The 24571-nt window shown below is 32.8% G+C and overlaps 1 protein-coding gene across 2 annotated transcripts in view; it reads right to left on the bottom strand.

Annotated features, from left to right (window-relative positions):
• SLO2 (slowpoke 2) overlaps nucleotides 1-24571 on the bottom strand; it is an 83212-nt gene that overhangs the window by 39238 nt on the left and 19403 nt on the right. The gene's annotated exons all lie outside the window — the stretch shown is intronic.

Below are 24571 nucleotides of genomic sequence, written 5' to 3'. Positions count from 1 at the left end.
TCAAGTCAATTTTATAATCAGATGTTACTTTTTGGACAACTTTTATAAAATCATGCGCACTCTGTGTTTTGGATATTAGAATATAGGCGTAACGAGTAAAGTGGTCTACAAGCAGATGTAAATATGTTGTGGTTGAACGAGAACCCCCAAATCCCCCTATAGTGTCTATAGACACTATTTCGAATGGATAGGTAGCCGGACCTAAGTGAGACATTAGTCCAAACTTGTGTTGTCCTCTAGATTTATTTTTTATACAGACAGCACAATTTTCGCAAACCTTTTTAATATTATCCAATAAATTTTTTGCATGATAAAAGGGTTTAATCTTATTTTCCATTTGTCGTCTTCCTATGTGACAATAGTAGTGATGTACATGTTTTATAATTTTTTTACAAAACTCCTCAGTTAGTACAATCTTTTTGTTTTTTCCTATCTTTCTATAATAGATATTATGTTTGAAAATATGTTTATTTATATTTTGTTTTATATCTTCATTTTTATCTTGATCATTCCGTATGTCTTCTAATTTAACAAAATTCACTACTTTTAAACTACTATCTTGATTTTCATGCGATTCTTACACAGGGTTTCTGCTTAAAGTATCTGCCTCTATATTATATTTGCCCGGAGAATATATTATTTTAAAATTTAATTGCGACAAATAATACGTTAAATCTCCCAGTTCTTCGTCCGTTCTGGCTTTAATATTCATTTTTTCTAAAGGTTTGTGATCTGAAAAAACTGTGAATGTTTTTCCTATAAGCCAATGTTGCCAGTATTTTACCGCCTCTTTTATTGCCAAACACTCAAGATAAATGGCTTTTTTCTTTTTTTGCGAGTCATTTAATTTTTTTGAAAAATATGCACAGGGTTTTTCATCACCATTGGGTTGAATTTGTTTTAAAATCACACCAATACCTTGTATGCTAGCGTCCGTATAAATATGTATTGGCAAGTCTGGATCAAAGATGGCTAGAATGGGTTTAGAGCAAAGTAGTTTCTTTATAGTGTCAAAGGATTCTTGACGTTTATCGGACCAAACGAATTTCTCGCCTTTTCTTAATAAATTATGTAAAGGATCCAGTATAATAGAAATGTTTGCCACATATTTTCTATAGAAATTAATTTTTCCTAAAAATTGTCGGACGTTTTTTTGTGTTTTTGGGATTGGAAATTCTTTTAAGGCAATAAAATTATCTTTTAATGGAGTGACAGTATTGTTTTTTATTATGTGCCCTAGATATTTTACAGAGTCCTGTGCAAAGCTACATTTCGTGAATGTTAATTTAAATAAATAAATACATTATAAAACAACATTTAATTTATATCTTTATATTTTTATATCTTTTTATATTTTAATTTAATTTTATTATTATATTATAAATTTATATTTTTATATCTTTTTATATTTTAATATGCATATTATAAATATAATATTAGGAACAATAATCAATTACATTTATAGGAACAATCTTCTTTAGAAACTTAGGTTTGCTTTACCAATGGCTGAAGTACTCTTTTAGGGGCTTTGTGTGCGCTTTACAACAACATCTGACAAAATGTATTGTACAATTATTATCACTCTGTGTAGGCTTAAGAAAACATTCAAAATATGTTTGTTCAGTAAAATATGTTCCTATAAAAAGGATAGCTTTATAAAGGATCATAAAGTAATTACCAACAAATATTTATAACGGCGATTTTTAAAATTGTGTTATTTTTGTATTTATGGATTATTGAATAATTTTGAAATGGAATAATTATCGTAATATTTAATCAAGAGGACTACAGTTTTGTTCTTAGTTTATTTTCGATATGAACTAATAAAGCTTCACTGACCAATCCATTATCAATCAAAAAATTAGAACGTAACATAAGTTTAGATTCAATCGATAAAATGGTTCCAAGTCCACACTAGTTTCATTTCTAAACTTATATTTTATTCACATCAATATAACTCTACAGTTAGTATGCTGTACAGTTTGTTCATTATAATACATATTATTATATGGAGTTAAAAGTAAAAAATAACATCATTGCTGTTCTCTTTCATAACGTTCATTTTTAAATGGATATTTGTATAATAATAACAATAACAATAGATAACAACACATCTAGACCTGAATTTAAATCACTACGTTAAGTTCTAAAGCTAGAGCAGTATAGAACATAGTTTTCCGTAAAGAGTACCATCAAATATATACGATTTGGGACAGTTGTCAAGCTTAATGATTACCTTTAAGACAATACGATATGGAATGAGATGTTGTTTGAATATATAATTATTAATATACTTTCAAAAACAATTTCATTATATGCCCACTGCTCGATATAGGTCTTTCCCAATCCGCACCTCTGAGCCCGGTCTTCGGCTTTCCTCGTGTCTTGCCTTTACTTTTACTCTTGGCTCTTTAATTCATAACCAGTAAGGGTGCACTGGTTGAAAACTTTCATTTTCAGGCACTGTGGGATGTGCCACGAAAAGACTCCACGAACTTTGCCAAACGCTGCCCAGTCCAGCTGGATCCTCCCCTTAGCTTCCCTCTCCAAGTTGTTTTTACCCATCTGCAAGTCTGCCCGAGGTATAAATATTCTTAAACAGCTTCAAGCGGAAAACCCTTCACGACGACCGGACCCGGGTTAATGTAACCATAGAACATGACTCAAATTAAAGTCATGTTCTATGGTTACATTATAAGTCTCCATAATAATAAAAAAAAGTCCACTGAGATTATTTAGAGATACTTTTCAGTAGTGTGAAAATTAAGAAAAAACCAGTAAAATTGTTATTTTATCATTTTAGGATTTGAAAATCTAGATTTTAGTGTAGATGTCTATAAAAATTAAATGCAAATCATAGAATCAAAAACTGATGGAATAAAAGAAACATCAAAAGAAAAAACAATTACTCCCTACGGCTATAGTACTGGAAATATTGACGTCAGGCTGGCGGCCTGTCGTAAAACTGATATCAAATTCCTATGCAACATGATAAGATGACACACTGCGCCGACCACGCTACGAATGCGAATATAACAATAATAATAATGTCGTTAACGAAGAAAGTTTATATTATTTTAAAATTACGATACAATTTTGATATCCAATAGTCTAGACTATTTATCATTCCTATGTGGATATGGAGTTAGAGGCGTTTATAGGTCATTAAACAATTTACCCCTACCACAATCTATAAAACGGGTCAATACCAAATTTTACTTTGATTGCAAAGCATAAAATTTCGATATTTTAGAACGTAATTAGACGAAAAAAAAAATACATGGCATGAACATATGAAACAAAATACATCAGCATCGTATTTACATTTTCGTGACATTTTAAGTTTTTCTGGGCTTGCACAAATCACCCGATCGTTGTTTATGACTCGAGTGCCATCTAGTGGCACTGTGTAAACGTAAACACTCCACTTTCACAGCGCGGTTTTTTTTGAAATATTAAAATTAATTAAAATTTATAAAAAAATTTAAAAATGAGTTTTAATATTACTATAACTAGCACAAAAGCAAACTTTATACCAAAAAGAGGTATTTTATTTTTGTTTTTGTAAATAATTAACCGGGAAAACCTAGTATAAACGTTAGGACAAAGAACAATTTTTTTTTGTAGAGTTGTGATAATCCACGTATCATCATTTTCAGCATTTAACGGGCACGCCAATTTTATCCTCTTAGCGCTGCTTTTCTTTATCCTCTTAGCGCTGCTTTTCAATTCTCAGTTAAAGGATCAGACAGGCTTCGTTTCACGGGGTGCAGGAATATGAATTTAAGAATCAGATAGAGATGCTACGTCAAACCGGTAACTAGGAAATTCATCTAACTGTATCTTCGTGACTCAGTGAAATGTGACTCAGTATATGTAGATAAAATAGATTTTTGATATCGTTTTTGACTTACTTCTTTGAGTCGATTGTGATTACTTGGTATTCATGACCTATTGCATAATTTTTTTTTTTAAATCACTTATATTTTGTCAGTGTTTGCCTTTGTATTATAATAAATTTCTTTTTAACCAATTTACCTCTAATCATTAGTGTCTTTGATGATAACTACTGATATTTTTATAAATATAAATGTGTGAAAAAGGTGGCTCAAAAATATTTTTCGGAAAGATAACACCGCGTTATTTTTAATTTAGTGAAGAATAAATATTGAACGGCTAGGACTAATTAGTTGACTGAATATATCACTTGACTTGCTGTGAAGTACGTCACGTTAGTTATGCTACGCTCTACGAGGGCCTATCTATTATCATCCCAATAAGCTTGATATCGTGGTTCATACATTGGTCAGCGCATCGAGCATTGTTAGTTGATATCAGCATTCCTGATGATGAGAATCTCATGGAAACAGAAAAGGATAAAAGGATTATTACTTTCAAAACGACTCTTTGTGCCTTTTCAATTTTCAGAAAGACTACGGCGTAAGAACCTACTGGAAATGCAATAAGAGATGAAATTGAGATAGAACCAGCTTAAGTTAAAGCAAATCTGGATTCAAAGCCTTTTGAATGTATAAATCAATATATGTACGATTACATCCTTTATGTACTTGAAGGTATGTCTGTCCGTAACATACTTCACGTTACCTAGTCGCTTTGTGTGTTAGTAATTACAAGACTATGTGCTCATGCTTAGATAACTATAAGTTTGAAGAGAAACTAAATTACTTGAAGATCGGTATTGAAGAGGTGGAGAGAGCGCTATAAAATATATTTTATATTAGCAATATATTAAGTGAGTAACAGGGTCATAATAACTTAGAAGAAAGTGAATTACAAATATGGATATTGATTTTGCTTAGCCAGCGATTGGTTGGATCAGGGCAAATCACAAATTATATTGATCCTTAGTAGTAAAGTACAGAATTGCAATTACAATTAAAATATTATTAATAAAATCAAACTTCACTAATACTAGAAAATGCCTACGTCGTAGCTTACTTTTCAAAATGAGAAGCTTCCTGTAGAGCTTTGAGCATTAGCACATTCATTCTACTTATGTTGCTCAATATTCAAAGTCTTCAGTTTTTCTTTTTCTCTCTCACGTCCCGTTGCGTATCGCCCGACAAATTGTTTTTTTCTTTTTACCACCCCATTCAGTTTTTAATTAACGGTTAAACATCTCTTAATTATCAACTTTTGACATACATGATATTCTGAATCTAATTATTTCAATTCCGGACTGATTTATTCAGAGTATCTCCTTCGCTGCATCCATTGTATTCTTAGTTCGAATTTTACGTGGATCTTTTACTCTCAAAAACAGACGATACATAAGGATTCGATTAATACGATGCAGATAGAGAATTTTAAGAATTGCATTTGGGCCGTACCTTTTTGGATAATGCTATCACAGTAATTCGGTTTCTTTTCCCACTCCATTTTAATACTATTTGAATATTTACCAAATAAGAATGACAGCTTCCAAATATATTTTTTTACATTAGAAATGAACTGAATCGCATACCAAAGTAACATTTCATTTCAAATAATTCTTTCGAAATTATTATTTTTATATTTTTATACATAATTAATGCCGTTTCAATAATAATAAAAAGTAATTATTGTGTACGATTTATGCAATAAAAACAAAGTGTAATAACAAAGTAGAAATATAATAGGGTAATTAATGTATTTAACTCTCTTTAATCAAATCCTTTTATTGGGTATGTTGATAAACAAAGTCACGGCCCACCTGGTGCTAAGTGGTTTACGGAGTACACTGATATAACGTGAAAGCCGCCTACGCTAGTATAATACTCAGAGAATGCTGCTGCCCATTATCAGGTAAATTCCTAAATCTCATTTCACTACACCGACCGTAACAAACGTGCTGGTCATATTTTGTGTCAACACCACACAGTAAGCCGTGGTAGGTACGTGTCGAGTATATGAAAAATTTACTGGCCTTATTGTTTACTTTACTTACTACTTAACGAAAATAAAAGTAACATTCAAGGAATAGTAAATGAAAACGGTTTATATAAAACTCAAAAAATTGTAATGAAAATATAACAAATGAAAACTAATATCGTCATTGCCTTATTTTTATGTATATAATTAGTTTAATTATACTACAGTATTAAACAAAGAAGTAACTAGTTGTAAAGAACTGTAAATCGAATAAATGAATTAAGATTAATAATAAAAACCTACAATTTAACTAATTTTCTTTTAAGTCTAATGGTATAAAAATTCAACCACGAGAGCAGATAAGGTATAAAATTTTATTATTCTGGTTAAGTGTCAGTGTTGAAGAAACCTTAACGGCATTCGCCAATTTCGAATTAGTTTAGGTACTATAAAACTGTTAAGAAAATGTTCCTTTATTTACCAAAAAATATAGTTCAAACTGAATGATATGAAACGATTTAAATATTATAAATAGAGATAAATAGCGAACGCGTAAGGCACAATTTCCCGGTTCAGTGAACCAAATTAAATAATGAATGACTGAAAACGATGACTCTGTACTTTAACGTACAATATATAAAGTGAATCCTCACAGTTTAACATTCTTACTCTTTAGATCACACAATTTTATGTACACAGAAAAATGGTACTGTGCCGATTTTTCTAGGGTGTTGATATGGTGAATCTGTATTTTTTTTAATGATTGAATTTAGGTAGAGCACACATCAGAATAGTTAAAATAATGCCATAACATTAAACACCAAACTGCAACGGGCGGTCATATCCACTTAGACGAAATCTTCCAGACAGCCGTTAAATTGACAAGAACTTAAAAAAACGCCTGCAAAGATTAAAACTAAATCAAATGTGAAACAAAAACTATAAAATTAAATCTTTACCTGGGTATCTTGTCATAGCTGTCCCAGCCAGTCAAACAATTGTATGAACTATATCTACTGACACCTGCCATGTTGCACAGCTCTTCCACTTTTAGCTCACATTACTGGCGCTCAGATATTCAAATTACAGGCTCGTGAATTGTTTGTTCTTGAAAACCTTTAACTAGCTGGCGCTGCACCGTCTACTTTGTAAAGCAACAAAGACATTTAACTTTATTTGTACCAACGCAATCTTTCTAGAGACGTTTATTTGAAGTTGATGAAATGACCGTCTTGGGACTCGTTTTAGATTTTAAAAGAAAAGCAAAGGTAGATTAATTAAATGTTGATTAAAATTAAAAATTACTTTCAAGTAGGAATACTAATTTCCAATTGTTACGTTGATAATATAATTTCGATGCAGACTATTTCAATTTTATATGTATAAAATTCAAGTTCTATATTAAAATTTGACAACCAAATATTGTCTGATTTTGTGGGTTTGTCTTGTGTGGACGACAAATTTCGACACATTGGTTAAAAATTGTGAAGGAAAGTTATGATGCTTCACATTTTAGAAATTTAGATATAGGTATAATAAAATTCTATTTTTATACTGAAATTAAGTTGAAGGAACGTTACCAAAGTATTGTTTTTATTTATATTACAAAACTTCTCTGGTAATTTAATAAATTCAGTGTAAGCTAACGTAAATAAAAAAAATGTCTATTTTGAAATTCAATTTGCATATCATCTAGCATAGTGAAAACTTCCACCTTTTCGTATGAAAGTAGTGATTTACGTTAACATAAAAACGAATTCACCTCACCAACCAATTGTCTGTCAAAACTCATATACAATTTAAGGTTAATTATTCTTGATACAAAAAAAAAAGTATGATTTCACAAGCGAACAGCGCAACGGTCGCTCTTGACTAAGCCCGCGCTCGACTGACGAGTCCACCTACGAAGGGTTGTGACTTCGCCGCCCGCCCACCTCACATTTGCGCCTATCCCATACCACGTTGCAACTCGAAAATTGCATAAACTCGATTGAATACTGCTGCAAATAGATACCTCATAATCTTGTTTTCTTAAAATACTTGCGCTTCAAAATCCTGTGGTCATTGAGTAACAGATAAAATAGATAAACTAGTCGTACTTTTATGACATCCTGTTCTTTAATTACATCTATTGATATTATATTTTTCTGATGCGTGCTATTTTGTCTACTTAATCTACTGACATTAAAAAAATATAAATCTAGCATAAAAACTTGTAATTTAAAAAGACATGCTTTCATTAAACTGGTATAATATTTTAGACATGACCCAGTAAAGGGACATGTGTTTTTAGTCGCATGACCTAGTAATATGACGAGTGATTAAACAATTACACAATACATCAGTACTGGTAGTTCGTAGAGAAAGAAATAAAGTGTAAACCACATTAATTGCCAGCAAGGGTGGAGTGTGTTTAATTATGACCAAAGGAACCACATGAAATAATGAAATTGCGTATATATATTGCCTTGTGCGACTCTTTTAGACGAATCTAATTTAAGAAATAGTGCAGCTAAAGAATACATTTATTTTTTGCCATCTATAAAAAAAATCATCTAGATCTTTAAGAAATGTAGTCTTAGCTATTCATAAATGTACAAGTTAAATTTTGCTTGTGTTTTTAATTTAGATTTCAAAACTCATTATCAAGTTCAAAGGTTAAAAGCGGGCGTTTACTAATGTAATTAGGTTTGATGGTGATGGACGCTATACGCAAAAAAATAACACGCATTGGGATTGTCCACAAAAATTATTTTAGACGAAGTTTTTACAAACATGACAGGCTACAGTGTGAGTTATGTGCGTAGTATCGGATTTCGTTAAGTGTATTCAGAAAAGTTTTTATCGCATTTGAATTCAGACCACAACATAGCCCACCTAATAGTAGTGGTCAACATCGTATTTCAGGCTGACTTACGTACATATAACCCATCTTCTTTGGGAATGGTAGGTTGACGTTTTTATCCAAAACAAATTTACTTTGATATATTATATTTTCTGTTTGAAATTATTTTGTTCTGACTTAAGGTTGTTTGAAGTAAACAGGCTTAGATTGTAAAGTGTAGGAGTACCTAATTTTTTATTTTTATTTATTGCTTAGATGGGTGGACGAGCTCACAGTCCACCTGGTGTTAAGTGGTTACTGGAGCCCATAGACATCTACGACGTAAATGCGCCACTCATCTTGAGATAAGTTCTAAGGTCTCAAGTATAGTTACAACGGCTGCCCCACCCTTCACACCGAAACGCATTACTGCTTCACGGCAGAAATAGGCAGGGTGGTGGTACCCACCCGCGCGAACTCACAAAAAGTCCTACCACCAGCAATTACGCAAATTATAATTTTGCGGGTTTGATTTTTATTACACGATGTTATTCCTTCACCGTGGAAGTCAATTGTGAACATTTATTGAGTACGTATTTCATTAGAAAAATTGGTACCCGCCTGAGATTCGAACACCGGTGCATCGCTTAACACGAATGCACCGGACGTCTTAGCCGTTAGGCCACGACGACTTCAAATTTGACTTAATTTAAACAATTGTGTTTACATTAAAATAAAATTAAATTAAAATCGTATTGTCCTCGTCTAACGAAGTCGAAATCGAAGACATCTTATTTAATAAATCCTAATTAATATTTCTAGGTTTTTTTCTAAATTATTTAATTTGGTAATATTTCTGTGTATGTACTTACAAGACACAGAATATCTTTTGATTATAGACAATGTCAAGTAGATAATGAAATGAAATAGTAAATTAATGACACAAGATTCGATAGACGTCGCAGAGATATTAGTTATATACAAAGACGTGATCAGTGTTCAAATAATTCCAATATTATTACTGATTACCACATGTACTGTATGCATTGTACGAGACCGATCTAAATCTAATACCAGTAATGCTGTCAAACACATCCACATCACTTATGTTGTGAATAGGCTTCCATAAAGTACTTCGAATACTATAGATTCATTAACGTCGTGCTGTTTGTGTGTGTGTGTGTTTTCAATGAAATACTTTTTTCCCAAAAAAATTCCGAGACATTTGCAGATTTTTAACATTATGGTTTAAGTCTCACTTTTATATGGCAACGCAGGTTTTCAGGCTTGATAGCAACTATACCTGCAAATACTTTTTTTCAAATTCTGTTTATGTTTCTGTATTTATAATATGTTTACTAGTGCTTATGGTATGAACCAATGTTTATTTATCACTTTAACAGCTTATTGCCATTTTTATTGTATTTCTATCGATAGTCGAAATGGTTATTTATAAATCTTCAAGTTATTTTGAATGAAACTTGGCCGGTTCGATGTTTCAGACATTTTGCGGCTTGGGACATTTTCAATTATATTAGGTCACACGAGTTTTATGTGCTAGTTATAAATTGGTGGCTGCTGTTAAACTCTAAATATTCTTCAATATTTGTTAACCTACCACAAATTTTAATCAGTAATTGAGTAATTAATCTGTGTGTGGGAATAACCTAATTAACAACAATACTCAATTTAATATCCACATAAATTGATCATGACTTGCTATAATAAGTAACAAACTTCATTAGAATAATGCTTGAGTTAAATCTTTGTATACCCAAAATCTGTACATAGAAGGGACAGTCAGGTAACGCTCGAGTACAATGTATCAGGGTATAAGTAATTACAAAGCATCCGTTACGTTTGGCCCAAGGGATCGGCTGAACAAGTCGATTGGAAGGTTTGTCTCAACGTATCGACGTTACTCTCGGGAAACTAGGGCAGCTGTGGATCTCAAGGGATTCTCAGTGATAAGGTGAAAACCTATTTATAGAACATTTCATGGACGCCATCTTTATTAAGCACAGAATAGCGAACACTATTACCAAAGTTAAAATAAAATATAATCTACATATTGTTTCAATTATAAAATCAAATATTTAAATTTCTTTCCAACAGAAAAAGGTGGCTTTTAAAATCTTAATAAACATGAATAATAAATTATCGCTATTAATAATGATTCTCTAAGAGATACTATTTTGATGTATACAAGTTTAGTAATAACTTTTGATAGTATACATATGTATATTTGGAAAAGTGCAAGCTTTAAGATGGAGTGTGTGCGAAACGATGATTTGAGACAACAATTCCTTTGCAAAATATACAGATTTTCGACAAGTTAGAGGTGTAAATTACGTATTAGCCTTTCCGGAATCCGAAATGGCTAAGTCTATAAAATAGTTTTGGTGGGCCTTCAGAGACGATAACGTTTCCTTTATTTTTTTTATATAATTGTTTTGTTGCTCTCTTTTGTTGCACAATGGAGTGGCATATTCACTAGGTGAATACTCTCCTTAAAAAAAAAGGATTCTATTCGATTTTCCAGAGTGTTGAAACTGCATTCCGAATCGGCGGTTGAGTTATGCCAATTTTAAATCGGTTATGAATCGCCTACTTGAATTTTTTTAAAAGAGATACATAAAATACCCATTTTCACGAATCACTGTGATGATGATGCTTAATGGTGCTAAAACATGGTGTTCAAAAACAAACTTCTAAAATTTAAACAAATGCGTAATTACTGCTGTTAAGGCTCACGCTTAAACATACATACATTTGATCATTATTATTCTACTTTAGGAACTATTTGTCGTCTTTCTATGGATTTCTTAAGTTTTTAATTTCGAATTTAATATTAATTTGACTCGTAGCTAAGATGAACCTATTTATTGGAAGTCCGAACAAGCTGGAACCGCTATCGTGTCTATTTCTACCGCAAAGCAATCGTGTGTCCAAGTTTGAAAGGACAGCAATTATTCTAATTTGAATCTGAAATGTTATTGAATCTAAATGCCTAAAGTGAACGACAGTACTTTCGTCACTATGACTACGGTCTAATAAATGTTTCATATTGGGAGGAGCATACTTTTTCTGCCCACCTTTTCCAAGAAAAGTATTGTACTGTGCAATTCTGTTTTCATTTTCAAATTTCGAATTCGAAGAATCTTTTTAAGTCAATATTCAACGCTTTTACATATTATATATCTCGTTAAATATTTCCGTTTGAAGTAAATGTCGCTACGGTTTAGTTAAATGAACAGGTGTTTGCCCACTAATTGAAATTCGACCGCAATCACATTATTGACAGCTCGAAATTACACATGTACATTTATTTTAAAAAGAAACCATGTTAAGATACATAATTCTATTCGTAATACGAAAATCTGACAGCTGATAGTGGACAAAAAAATATGTTGACAAACGGAGAAGAAGCTGTTCTCGAAAGTCATCACTGATTGTCTTGAACGCAGGCTTGATTACTCCCAGCCTATCGAACAAGCCAGATTCCGAAAAGGCTTTAGCACCATAGACCACATATATACGCTGCGGCAGATTATAAAAAAGACCGAAGACTATAATCGGCCACTATGCTTGGCCTTCGTGGACTATGAAAAAGCTTTTGATTCCGTCGAAACTTGGGCGGTCCGTAGATCTCTCCAGCAATGGCGTATTGACTATGTACCCATAACACAGGGAATCCTAATTTGGTGTCAGAGGGCCGTGCGTGATTTATTTCCAGCTATTTATTATTATTTCGTCACATTGCGAACTCCAAATAAAATAATTAGCAACCGTAGGGCTTCTTCTATATCCATAGCCGGACGGTACGTGTCAAAAACAATTTCTGGAAACGCACTATCAATCAACGTAGTGATTCTAGGTAGACAAACACCGGTGGCGGACGGTCTCTGGTTTTTCAGAATACTCTCCGGCAAACATACATTACAAAATACAGAGAGAACCGAAGTATTTCCTTAGGATCGGAGGTTCTAAACGATGCATGAGAACTGGATTATCGACAATCAGTACGGACCTCTTCTGTATCGAGTCAAAAGAAAGTAGTTGATATTTAGGAGCTCTGGCGCAGAGATGGGAGTAGTATTTCATGCGCAGTCGAACTTTTTCTTTGTAAATCATACGACCTCTTCGCTCTGTTGAGAATTCCAATATTTTTGCTGCTAACTAGGCTTGACTTTAAGACTTACTCTAACCCTCGACTAGAAAGGTTCTTAGTTCATTGATGTTTGCTGATCGCTCCGTGTTGCTTATAGCTTTGGCCTTTTCTTTCCTTGTAAGTGGTTTTTCAATTATGTGTTCAAGATAGTTAATGCTTTGTTTGAAGAAATTGAACTTTTTATTTGAATTTTTTTACTCCTAAGTTTTTTTTTCTTTATTTATAATTTTTCTAGAACGTTTTTTTTTAATCTTTACAACTGCTATTATACGAATGATGTTTTATCATGAACTATTTAGCTTTTAATGGGTTTTTTAATTTGCTATAGTTTCTCGACCGATCGATCTCTGTTAGCACCAAGTGGATTTGTTATGTCTTCGTAAACAAATCAGTGCTAATGACCTTTCTTTTGACATTTACAGCAGGTAATTTTTATAGCCTCACGTTCATGCGATCGATGAATTTCTTTTAAATCTAAACGCTAAAGCTAGAAAATGATTCCTGCTGCTTACATTATATCGATGCTGCAGGTTGCCTTGAGTTTACTGATAATTTATAAATTTTATGTCTTGTATAACACTCCTCAAAATCATACCGAAACTGTGTTTCCTCCTTAAGTTCTATTTCTAATTATATATCTTCTTTTATTTCGCAAATTTGTCGCAAAGTTTCTTGTAGGGTTTCTTTTTTAACTGGATTTCTTTGTTTTGTTTTTCTGTGCTTGATAATACGCCTTGTGTAAACGTAACATCATCATCGCCAATCTATACTAATATTATAAAGAGGAAAGATTTGTTTGTTTGTTTGTTTCGAATAGGCTCCGAAACTACTGGACCGATTTGAAAAATTCTTTTTCCATTAGAAGCCGACATTGTCCCTGATGAACATAGGCTACTTTTTTTTTATTTTTTTTTTGTTTCATGTTTGTTTTAATGTTTCCGAAGCGAAGCGAGGGCGGGTCGCTAGTTAATTATATAGCTGTTAATAATTATTAAACGTATAAATGTGTATTATACTGTCACATATTTTCTATTAATGACAACCGTTGCCTAGTGAGCATATAATGTTAGTCAATAAGTACATATTTACTATTTAATAAGTTCGATAAACCGGAAATGGGCAGTTCAGTTTTACTTCTTTAAACGTCGCGCGAAGAGGCTAGCCTCCATGCTGCTTTAATACGAAACTGGATAAATTATTTGTTTATTCCGGTAAACAGGAATGTTTTCATTTTAGATAAAATTTAAACATTACTTTTTTTGCGGGACAACTGATAGATATGCTCTGTGAATCGATTATGATTCTTATTAAGTGGATTTTTTTTTCGATATAAACAAATAACAGTGTTTTTAATCATTTAGTAGAAAATCCAACAAGCTAGCAGAACATTTTTCTACTTCTCTTCCAAACTGTCAGTGTAGTTTCAGTTGATTAGGACAATTTTACTGTTTGACATACAGCCACAAATAAAAAAAGCTTTAGAACTGGGAAGCTTAACCTTATATTAGAAAATATTTTTTACGGCACAAATTTTATTCACCCATATCGTTTTTTAAGTAATGTCTCAGTTGTATAATTATAGTATTATATAATGTTGTACTATAATTGTTATAATTATAAAAAGTTCCATCGTTAAAAAAGAAATAAATCAGATTTTTTTAATCTATAGATGAACTCACGAGGAGCTCGTAGATGCGACAAAGAGAATAGCGCCACCCTCCTTGAAACAAGACACCGAAATCCCAATTGTATTGTTTAACGGCAGAAATCGGCAGGGCTGTGCTACTCACTAGCTCATGCAGACTCACAATACACCCAACCATAGAAAATACCAGTTGGCCATCGCAGTATACTAGTATATAATAAAACGCTGCTGCCCTTAGTTTGTTGAATCCCTTGGTCACCTTTTACGACACTCAAGGGAAAACTTGAAGCGTTGCTATTCTAGGCCAACACCACACAACCAATACACATAATATAACGTAGTAAAAACTAGTGTGCTACCGCAAGCACCTGTATGTATTTTATTAAAAAAATACACGGCGGTCCATGAGCAATCTGCATATATATGTTAGGATTCTTAACACTTTTTTATTTTGATTTATATTTGGTGGATGTTGTACTTTGAACTTTCTGAATACGTATGCTAATGATGGTAACCCTAGTCAATCTCGCTTGCACCGTTATATAAATACAGACTAAGTTTGCATACTGCACTTTAGTTTCGATAGTTAACCTAAGTGGCTCTGCCAGCACTGAGCTCGTTCAGTATTTACTAGAGCACTGAACCGTTTGGAAAACCAAAGTGAGTTCGTATTTTCGCGAGTAAATAGCATTCATAAAAAAACAATCGTTCAGTGAGCGTAATTTTGTTTGCGAAAATTAAAAAATATATATTAGATTGGGCAAATAGGTAAAGAATAATTTATCGGATGGCGATATTCAACTTTAACAGAAATATTTTGATATAAGTCTGCAAAAAGAAAACAAATTGGGCAAAAGTAAAATTGTTTTTTTTTAATGATAATCTCTCTAGAGCCTGTCAACAATGTTCGAAATAGTAGCAGTAAAAGTCCGAAACCACTGAATGTATTCTAGTAAATTCCTAACGCGGTGCTACATTTTTGTCGTTACGTACTAAGTAAATAGAGTACTAGTATATATTTATTTTGTTATTTATACAGCAAAACATACGCTGGTAAAGAGAAATAAACTATTTTTATTAGGTTTATGTTAGTATATTCCTGTAAATTATATACTTTCACACTTATGTATAAGATGTATGTATATGTATGTCTTTTTATGCATATGATCGTTTCATGCCTGTATCTGTTGCCTTTTTTGGAATATGTGTTTTTTGTATGTTTTGGTGTGTTTAATTTATGTTTCAATGCACCGGCAGGTATTTTCTTCTGGTAGTTATTTCCTCCATTTCCATTTCCATTAAAGTAAAGGTTCGGACTGGTTATCTGGTAGAGAAAGACTTAGGCATTAAGTCCGCCAATAGACCGCCAACAGAAACATAAATTGTAATAAAGTAAATAAATATATGTGTAATAAAAGTAAAAGTATAGAAGGAAAATTGTCCAAAACACAGAATTTAAAAATAATTAAATTAGCCTTGGTCTGAATATCTGTACCTTTATAATATTTTAAAGCACAATAAACAAACAATGTCTAAATAAGTAGTAGAAAATTGAGATGTCAGAATTAGGTCGGTGGAGAGTTGAGGTATGATTGAAGAGATTTATATCTCCGATAATATCGTTATGGAATATCCGAATTATGGAGTTATGGAGAATCCGAAAATCCGATCAGATGTATTTTTTGGTTAAAATTGTGACGTATATTCATATAAAATTATGGTGACCGTCGTTAAAACTGAGTAACTCATTTATCTCTGATATAGATACATATTATATACACACCCACAAGAACTCACAAATTGTATTATTTGCGAGTTTGATTTTTATTACACGACTAGTTTTTGCCCGCGACGTCGTCCGTGTGGAATAATTACTTTGGCATAACGCTAATTTTTACCTGCGACTTCATTTGCGTAGAAAGAAAAAAAAACCCCGATTTTGAAATATTCTTTATTGGTTATATAGCCTGTAGCCTTCCTCAATAAATAGGCTATCTAAAACTGAAAGAATTTTTCAAATCGGACCAGTAGTTCTTGAGATTAGCGCGTTCAAACAAACAAACTCTTCAGCTTTATAATATTATTATAGATGTTATTCCTTCATTGTGAAAGTCATTCATGTGTTAAGTACGTTTTTCATTAGATAAAATGGTACCGGCCTGAAGACTTTAACACCAGCACAGTCGTGTCACTGGATACGAGTGCTTGTCTTGTCTTTTGGGCCACGACGACTTCCATGTTTAAGTAAAATTCATTTTAATTATGTCGTCGATTATCGATTATCTTCGACTTCAAAATTTATTGGTGGTCGTGTCACAAATGACCACTCTGTCGCGTCCCATTTGGGTAGGGTGGTGGATATACCTGCGCCTAGCGCGAAACATATTACTTGGTTACATTTATACATTTTATGTTTATGCACACACTTTAAAGTAATTTAAATTTTACACAGGCACTTAATCAGTTAAAATAGAAAAAAATATATATTTATGTAAATATCGTTGCAACATTCAACTCTTGTTACTATTAAGTAGCATATTCCATTTTTATACAAAGTATTTAAGCTTTAGCTATGCAAATCACTAACTTATTAAGAAGAAAGCTCCCAGCTCCCGAGCTCAGCAGATTTTCAGTTAAGGAGATCTCTCAACCCAAAAATTTTATCTTTTTCGTGGCGTGTACAATTAGAGGGCTTTAAAGCTAATATAAAAAAAATTCAATGGGCAAGTAATGAAAACTAATTGCACTAAATCCTGTTAATGCAATCTCAGTAATACAATTTAAAACTCATTTCATACCCCTCTGTCAACGTTTTCATTTCCGTTTTCGTTGCGAAATAATTAGAACGTTAATTTGTAATACAAGTTATCTATATTAACAATTTGATATAACCTTCTAAGGTCTTGAAGTGGTAGGTTGCACTAGTCTTCAGCCACTTGCTGTTTACCGTTTTGTATATTATGTCCAATATGCCGTTGGAGCTTCTCGTGCATTATCAGCTGTTTTGTTTTGCGTGCCTGCGAGTGTGATAACCTCTTGATCAGCTCAGACTTAACTAAACTTCTCATATTTGTTTGTTGCTTGTGGAGAAACAATGACGTCTCGTACCTCCGCTGAATGTTGCGGTTCTAATTGTGCCAGTACGTAGTAGAGCTTGGTGGAGTCGGTGGTTTGTATATTTGCGCCTGTCTCATGTTTTTTACGTCTCCTTTTTCGGCTTCCTCAAAAAACATAGATTGAAGTTGTGTTGGTGTACTTTTGTAGCGGCCACAAACTCAATATAAAAATATAAAATATGATGATAAAAAATGGAAAAACTGCATATTGCCGTCATGTTATGCGATCAACACAGATTGAATTTTCTTGCCGGAGCATGTCCTGTTTTTCTACAGCGTTGATGTAAAGGAAATTTAATTTCAAAATAAATATTAACGTAACGTTTAGCATAAATTGTGTTTTGTAAGGAAAAATGATATACGTTGCTTTAAGACTACAGCATTACACAACAGGGACATATAATACAATTTGTAATGTCTACGGGAATCAGTCGTGAAATTTACCCATTTGTGCTAATAATTAAAAAGCACTAGCGGGTAGTGTAGAGAGTTTGTTCCAATCTCGGCGATTCGTAATGGAGGCGTAGTTTCGTCGTTTGGCGAATCTGTCTTATGGCTTATGGACCTTCGAGGCGGTCTGCTGGTTCTCGAGGACTGAGTGAGCCGCGCCCGTGGACACCTCACCTTCCGGCTGACGCAGGTGCTCACCGGCCACGATTGTTGCGGCTGCTATCTGCATCGTGTCGCCCGGAAGGAGCCGACGGCGCAGTGCCACCACTGCGACGACCGTGATGAAAAGGACACCGCGGAGCACACGCCTGGGCGGAGGGATGCGCCGTCCTCATCGCTCACAGGAGAGGACCTGTTGCACCTGACTGTCCTTGAGATGAACCACGCGTCTGGTTGCAGTTTTAACCCCGGTAACCCTCCTTACCTCGCCCGGGTTCTAACTTTGTGGTGGTTCAAACGCTTTGCCGAGAGTGGAGGGGGTCGTTTAGTGGGTACGGACCTAAATACCATCTTTGGGTCCGCGGTCCGCTCTGCAGGATAGCCGTCGGAGCGCCATGGTTCCTGAGGAACGTGGATCTCCACGATGACCTGGAGCTCGACTCATTTAGTAAGTATCTACAGTCGGCATCGCTGCGCCATTTTGAGAAGGCGGCACGACATGAGAACCCTCTCATCGTAGCCGCTGGAAACTACATACCCGACCCAGTAGACCGAATGGTAAACCGTCGACGTCGCCCAAAGCACGTCATTACGGATCCTCCTGATCCATTAACGGTGCTTTTAGGCACCACAAGCACCGGTCACCGTCATCGTTGAACCCGTCGCTTGCGACGAAGGGCTCGACGAGCGAACTAACCCATAGACACAGCCCACTGAGTTTCTCGCCGGATCTTTTCAGTGGGTCGCGTTTCCGATCCGGCAGTAGATTCTGCGAAGCACTGCTCTTGCTAGGGCCAGTGTTAGCAACTCTCCGGTTGAGCCCCGCGAGCTCACCTACAAACGTTAGGGTGAAGCTGAAATAGCCTCTCAAGGCTATCAGCATAGGTAGGAAAAAAAAAAAAAAGCGGTCCGCTTTCAACATCTGCGGACTGCCTAGTCTCACATCCACCACGGGCACTGATCTCGTGGGAGTTTCGGCCTCTACCCAGAAAAAAAGTAAAAAACGCCTAATTTGGTTTTATTCGAAGTATGTACTCGAGTTTAAATTCGATTAAAAACATTTAAACCGACTTCTTAGTTTAAAACAACTTAAATATCAATTAAATCGGTTTTTGTTTATAATTGATAATCCATTTCTAACATAAATTTATCTGAAACTTCGCCTTACCTAATATCACGAAATATTTTTCTTTATGGTCCTTTTTAACTTCTTGGTTACTTTAATTGTCCTATACACTTACACTTTCTGTTTCATCTTATTATTTTCATGATGTCAGTAATTTTGATCTCGACTCTTGTATTTTTTTTTCTTTCATCTCTTAAACTAAATATGACAGGGATAGAAAATATCTTCCTCTGATAAACTACAAGTTTCTTTTATCTTTCACACGTGCAATAGCCGTTATCTTAATATATAAAACAAAGTCGGGTTTGTTCGGACGCTTAAAACTCGAGAACGGCTGGACCGATTTTCATGGTTTTTGATTTCTTGTATTTTTCTCCGTCCCGAATAGCAGAATAACTATTAAAAACATAAAAAAATAAAAAAATAAAAAAACGTTTTCCCATCAAAATGTTCATGGGTTTCGTAACTGTCAAACACTCAATATTCATCCCGTTGATACAGTAAACTCTCTCCTCAAATTAAATAACGTACTTAGTAATAATGGTTTTGAATCGACAACATATAACCAGAATATTCGAATAATGATGTATTTTAGATTCTATGAGTAATAATGTCAGTAATGAAAAAGAATTGACATGTATATTCGTTGTCATATATATCCTGCAGAGATTATTTCTCTAATTGTACTTTACGATGGTGGATTGGCCAATCTCTAAGTAATTGGGGTCTCTACATAATATATACTTAAAAGAAGTTACACGGTATATCTTGGCCGTAAAACCTAATTTATGTGTTGTAGGTAAGTGTGGTATTGCATCCTTTGCAAATAAATTACTGTCCGATACGTCCGCTACAAATATTAAACTACATTCTAGAACAACCACCGTGTTTTAAAATAGCGCGTTGAAAGCGCTTTCTCATTATTGGAAACGAAGGTTCATTTTATGACTCATATCATCAATAAAAGAAAATTATTGATTCTTTGATGTTGACAAAATTCTATAATAAAATTGGTAGACGTAAAAGCGAGATTAAACTGTAAAACTCGAATATTTTTAAAGTTTATAGAAATATTAATTGAAACGGTTTAAATCAGTTTTCTTTTCTACATTATATTTAATCACTGACTAGCGAGTCATCGATACATGTATATAAAATACAGTATATGTTTGCGATTGCTAATCCTAACTTTTAGATGGAAATCAGCAGAGCTTAAATATAAAGAAATCATCTATGAATGCCTATGATACTGGTTACAAATTAAAATTTAGTAAAAGGGATTGAAGTACGAATGCTATGATCAAAAGATTCTTCATCATTAATAATAAAACTCAGATTAATGAAACAAGAAGATCATTTAAAGATATTTGAATAAAGAGTGTTCAGGTCAATCTATAGCTTTTTATTTTTATAATTTCAGATATAAAATATTGTAATTTTTAAATGTTCCAAATAAAATGTAAAAAGTCGAATTAGTTAAATTATTAATATTTCAGAGTTCCGAACATAGTAACTTAAAGTAGGTATAAATAATATAAAAACGTATGCTTTTTTGTTCTTAGTACCCATACATTATTTAATATGCATTAAAAAGTCAAATATTTGTACATGTTGTCTTTTTACTCCAGTTAATGCGATTCGGGCGAATGTCTACTTAATTGTTACATCGGATCATTGTCTAAAATTCACATACATATTATAAGTAATTAATACTTTAGTTAAAAAGTATTGTGTCTATTGCCTGGTATGTTCAATGGTAAGTTAATCTAGAAAAGTTACTGTGAACTATGCTTAAAATAAGCGAGCGGTGAAAAATATGCAATAAACCTCGGTATCTGCGCAGCAACTATATCCATGTTGTCGATGGGCTCACTGAGCGGTCTCTCGTGCAGCCTGGAGGGCACTGCAAGGTTTGTCGAACTCATATTGTGTCTTATTTGTAAAGTTTTCTGAGTATTTCTTCCTCTTCTGCATGACGAAAAAAAAACAATGACATTATATTCTTGCTTCATAAAAGCTTTGAAACATTTTGTCTTTATATTTTTCTACAAGCGCTGAAAATGAAACTGATAAAAAATAAAAATCGCTTCATGCAATACTGTTAATTTAGCTACAATATCATAAATACTTCAAGTAAACTACGATGAATAAACTAGTCTACATAAAAGTATGTAGAAGAGATAAGTAAGGTAGTTTGGAGTGGTAACAGTTCTGCAAAAATACAAATAAATTCAGCCATGTATTTTCATGACCTCGATTCCAGTCCTCACGGCTTTTCGTACTTAGCATCTAAATAATTTATAATCATGATCTCCAATAGGTAGACAGACGAGTAAAAGCGTTCCCTGAGTAGAATTCATCAAATAATTTACTGCTCACGTATTCTGCATTTACGAATTATATTTGTTTACAATAAAACAATACTGGTATACATATAGCTACGATACTTTTGTAATGAATTGCACTGTAATTGATTGTTTTGATTTTTTATTCGTATAAAATATAAATCTTATAAAATTATATTCCTTAAAATACACAGTTGCCTGTAAGAGCCAAATATTAAGAGAGCATAATATATGATGCTGATTAGATCATTTTGTGCCCATCATACTACGAGAAATGAACATTACCGAAAAATAAAATACACTGCTAATATTTTACTATTATATTACGTCAGTCTTCTGTTATAATCTATTTCATATATTCATTCTAGTATTTTTTTAAATTATAAAGAGCAATTGTTTACGTAGGGTGAAACATATTATTTTGCCACCGTTCTACGTATTCATCAATTAATAAAAAGTGAATATTTAAAATTAATGCATCGCGTGCGTTATCACGTAACAATAGCGACACAGTAATGGGCGAGGCATGAAACTCATATAAAATTTAGAGGATAGCTCTTCACCTCACTCCTCATTAACTTCAACTTTTGCAACGCTGTGGATCTTTAACATTGTACTATAAAATTATTATTAAATGAATAAAATTATTTTTATAGATTAAGTTTAACTTTTTTTATATTTATGCCATCCAACAGTAATCACAAAACAGACCTAACCAATAATAGGTACTCGTAGTTTCAGGGTAAAAACATTAAATACTATTTTTGACCCTATTAACAAATCCAAAACCCCTTCCTTTAAAAAAAATAATTCAAGTAAGCGCACTTTTAATGTTATTATATTATAATATATTTAATTACAACAGCGTTTGAACAATCAAAAAAAATACTTAATTTTTTGTTATTATACAAATGCACAAATAAACTGTGCATTTCATGTACCTAGCGAAAGTCACAGCGAATCTGTTTCGACTAGTTAACCACAAAGCTTTTACACAACTCTCAACGTAAATTGTTGTTTTAAAATAAATTATCTGTAATCAGAGTTAAAAAGTTTATAATAAAAAAAAACCCTATTGTTTACGATATCTATTAATTTCACTATCCTAATTTAAGCCGTCGTTCTATTTTTTAAATTGGCTTGTTATTCTCCTGGAAATTAAATTCTGAAGAAATATAATATCTGAAAAATAATCTGATTTTATAAACATATTATTATATTCATCATTTATTATACAGCATACCTGTTTTTACATAAATGGGTATATTTACCAGCGCCAACAGACCTCTTCTGTATCCACAAATACATCATAATTGCTAATTCAAATTTGAAATCACAAAGCGACGTTTAAATGTAAAGGAAGATGAGATGTACCTGAAATCTACTTTAAGTTACTTAAGTAAAACTTCAATCTAGTGTATCAAATTACTTCAATAATACAAATTACTTTTTTTTTTATTCTGTTAAAAGTTAAAACTAGACATTTGTAGTCATATCTGTTTTTTTTCATATTGAATGCATTCTTGTGTCGGCTATGTGCTTGTTTGAGTTAAAATACAACGAATATCGTAAGTAAGTATCGCGCTACAATTTTTTTTATTAACGATAGTCACAACGTGGCGTAATGAACATTAACAAGTTTTCTTTAAAAATGTCGCTACTATAACAATAATTTAATTAAATATATAACATAGTTAGTAGTAGTATAATATAGTAGAATATAGTTAATCCCTAAAATTAGTTGAGGAACAAATATTTTTGGAGCATTTACTAAAAAGCTTTCTGTTTTATAAGTATGCTTAGAATGTAATTATCTGAGAAAGTAATCTTATCATTTCATCATTTTATACTTAATAAAATTTATTATGCATTTTTTCAGTTTTATCAGGAAACAGCTTGTCTTGGTGAAGACATAAATATTAAGCCACAATTTTCATGACTTGTTTGGTTATTCATATTCAGGGAAAGGCGGGGACCTCGTAAATCGTCCCAATGACGTTGTAAGGTAGGAAGTTTGATTCCAGTTACGAAGTATGTCGTAATCTTAAAAGAACAATAGCACCAGAACTTTTTTCTTAATTTCCAATTTTGTTTTAACTACCAGTCTGTACTGGACTTTTATAATTACAAAAATTTCTTGCCAATACGTTTTAAATGAATTATGGAAATACAGCACTATTATTTGCCGTCATTATTTTTATTTTTAAATTACAAACTAAACATAAGGCATTAGAATTACTGTTTGAATTATTTATTTAAATGATACAATTTTCTTAGCCGTGATATATTGCTATATTTTAAAAATAAAAGGATAGCTTATGTTACAGAACAGAGAAAAGTGGCAGTTGAATGTTAGTGTTTCAAGTGTTGTCTACAATCTTCCTTCACACTGCGAGTTTAGTGTTGCCCTAATTGACCCCATAAGGACTTCTCGCGAATTTCTACCTTAGAAAATGACGACAAATTATTTGTCTAATAAAATTTACTTACGAGATTCTGGCTTCATTTATTATCATATCAATTATTTCTTACTATTTTTAATAAGCGCGTGACACTGGATACGAGGCCTTGCAATACAGTATTATTTATATTTATTTTGAAAGATAAACTCACTCCATTTACTAATAATGGACATAAACTAGGTTTAAAAGAAAAATTGAGCAAACTACAACAGTGCTAACTAAAAAAGTGCTAAAAAAACTTGAAAAGCTTAGAAATTCAAATAAACATTGAACTTGATTAGTTAATACAATTTAGGTTGAAAGATGAAGTAGTATGAAATCTCACTGAATATCACTGTATAATCGTAGAGAGATAACACGTTTGTTTACAGGCTTCCGCGAGGGCGCGAATCGTGACTGCTA

The sequence above is a fragment of the Bombyx mandarina genome, chromosome 01, assembly GCF_030267445.1.
Source record: "Bombyx mandarina strain Sakado chromosome 01, ASM3026744v2".
NCBI lineage: Eukaryota > Metazoa > Arthropoda > Insecta > Lepidoptera > Bombycidae > Bombyx > Bombyx mandarina.
The sequence above is the reverse complement of the archived record's forward strand: the minus strand, read 5'-3'. Positions and strand labels throughout refer to the sequence as shown.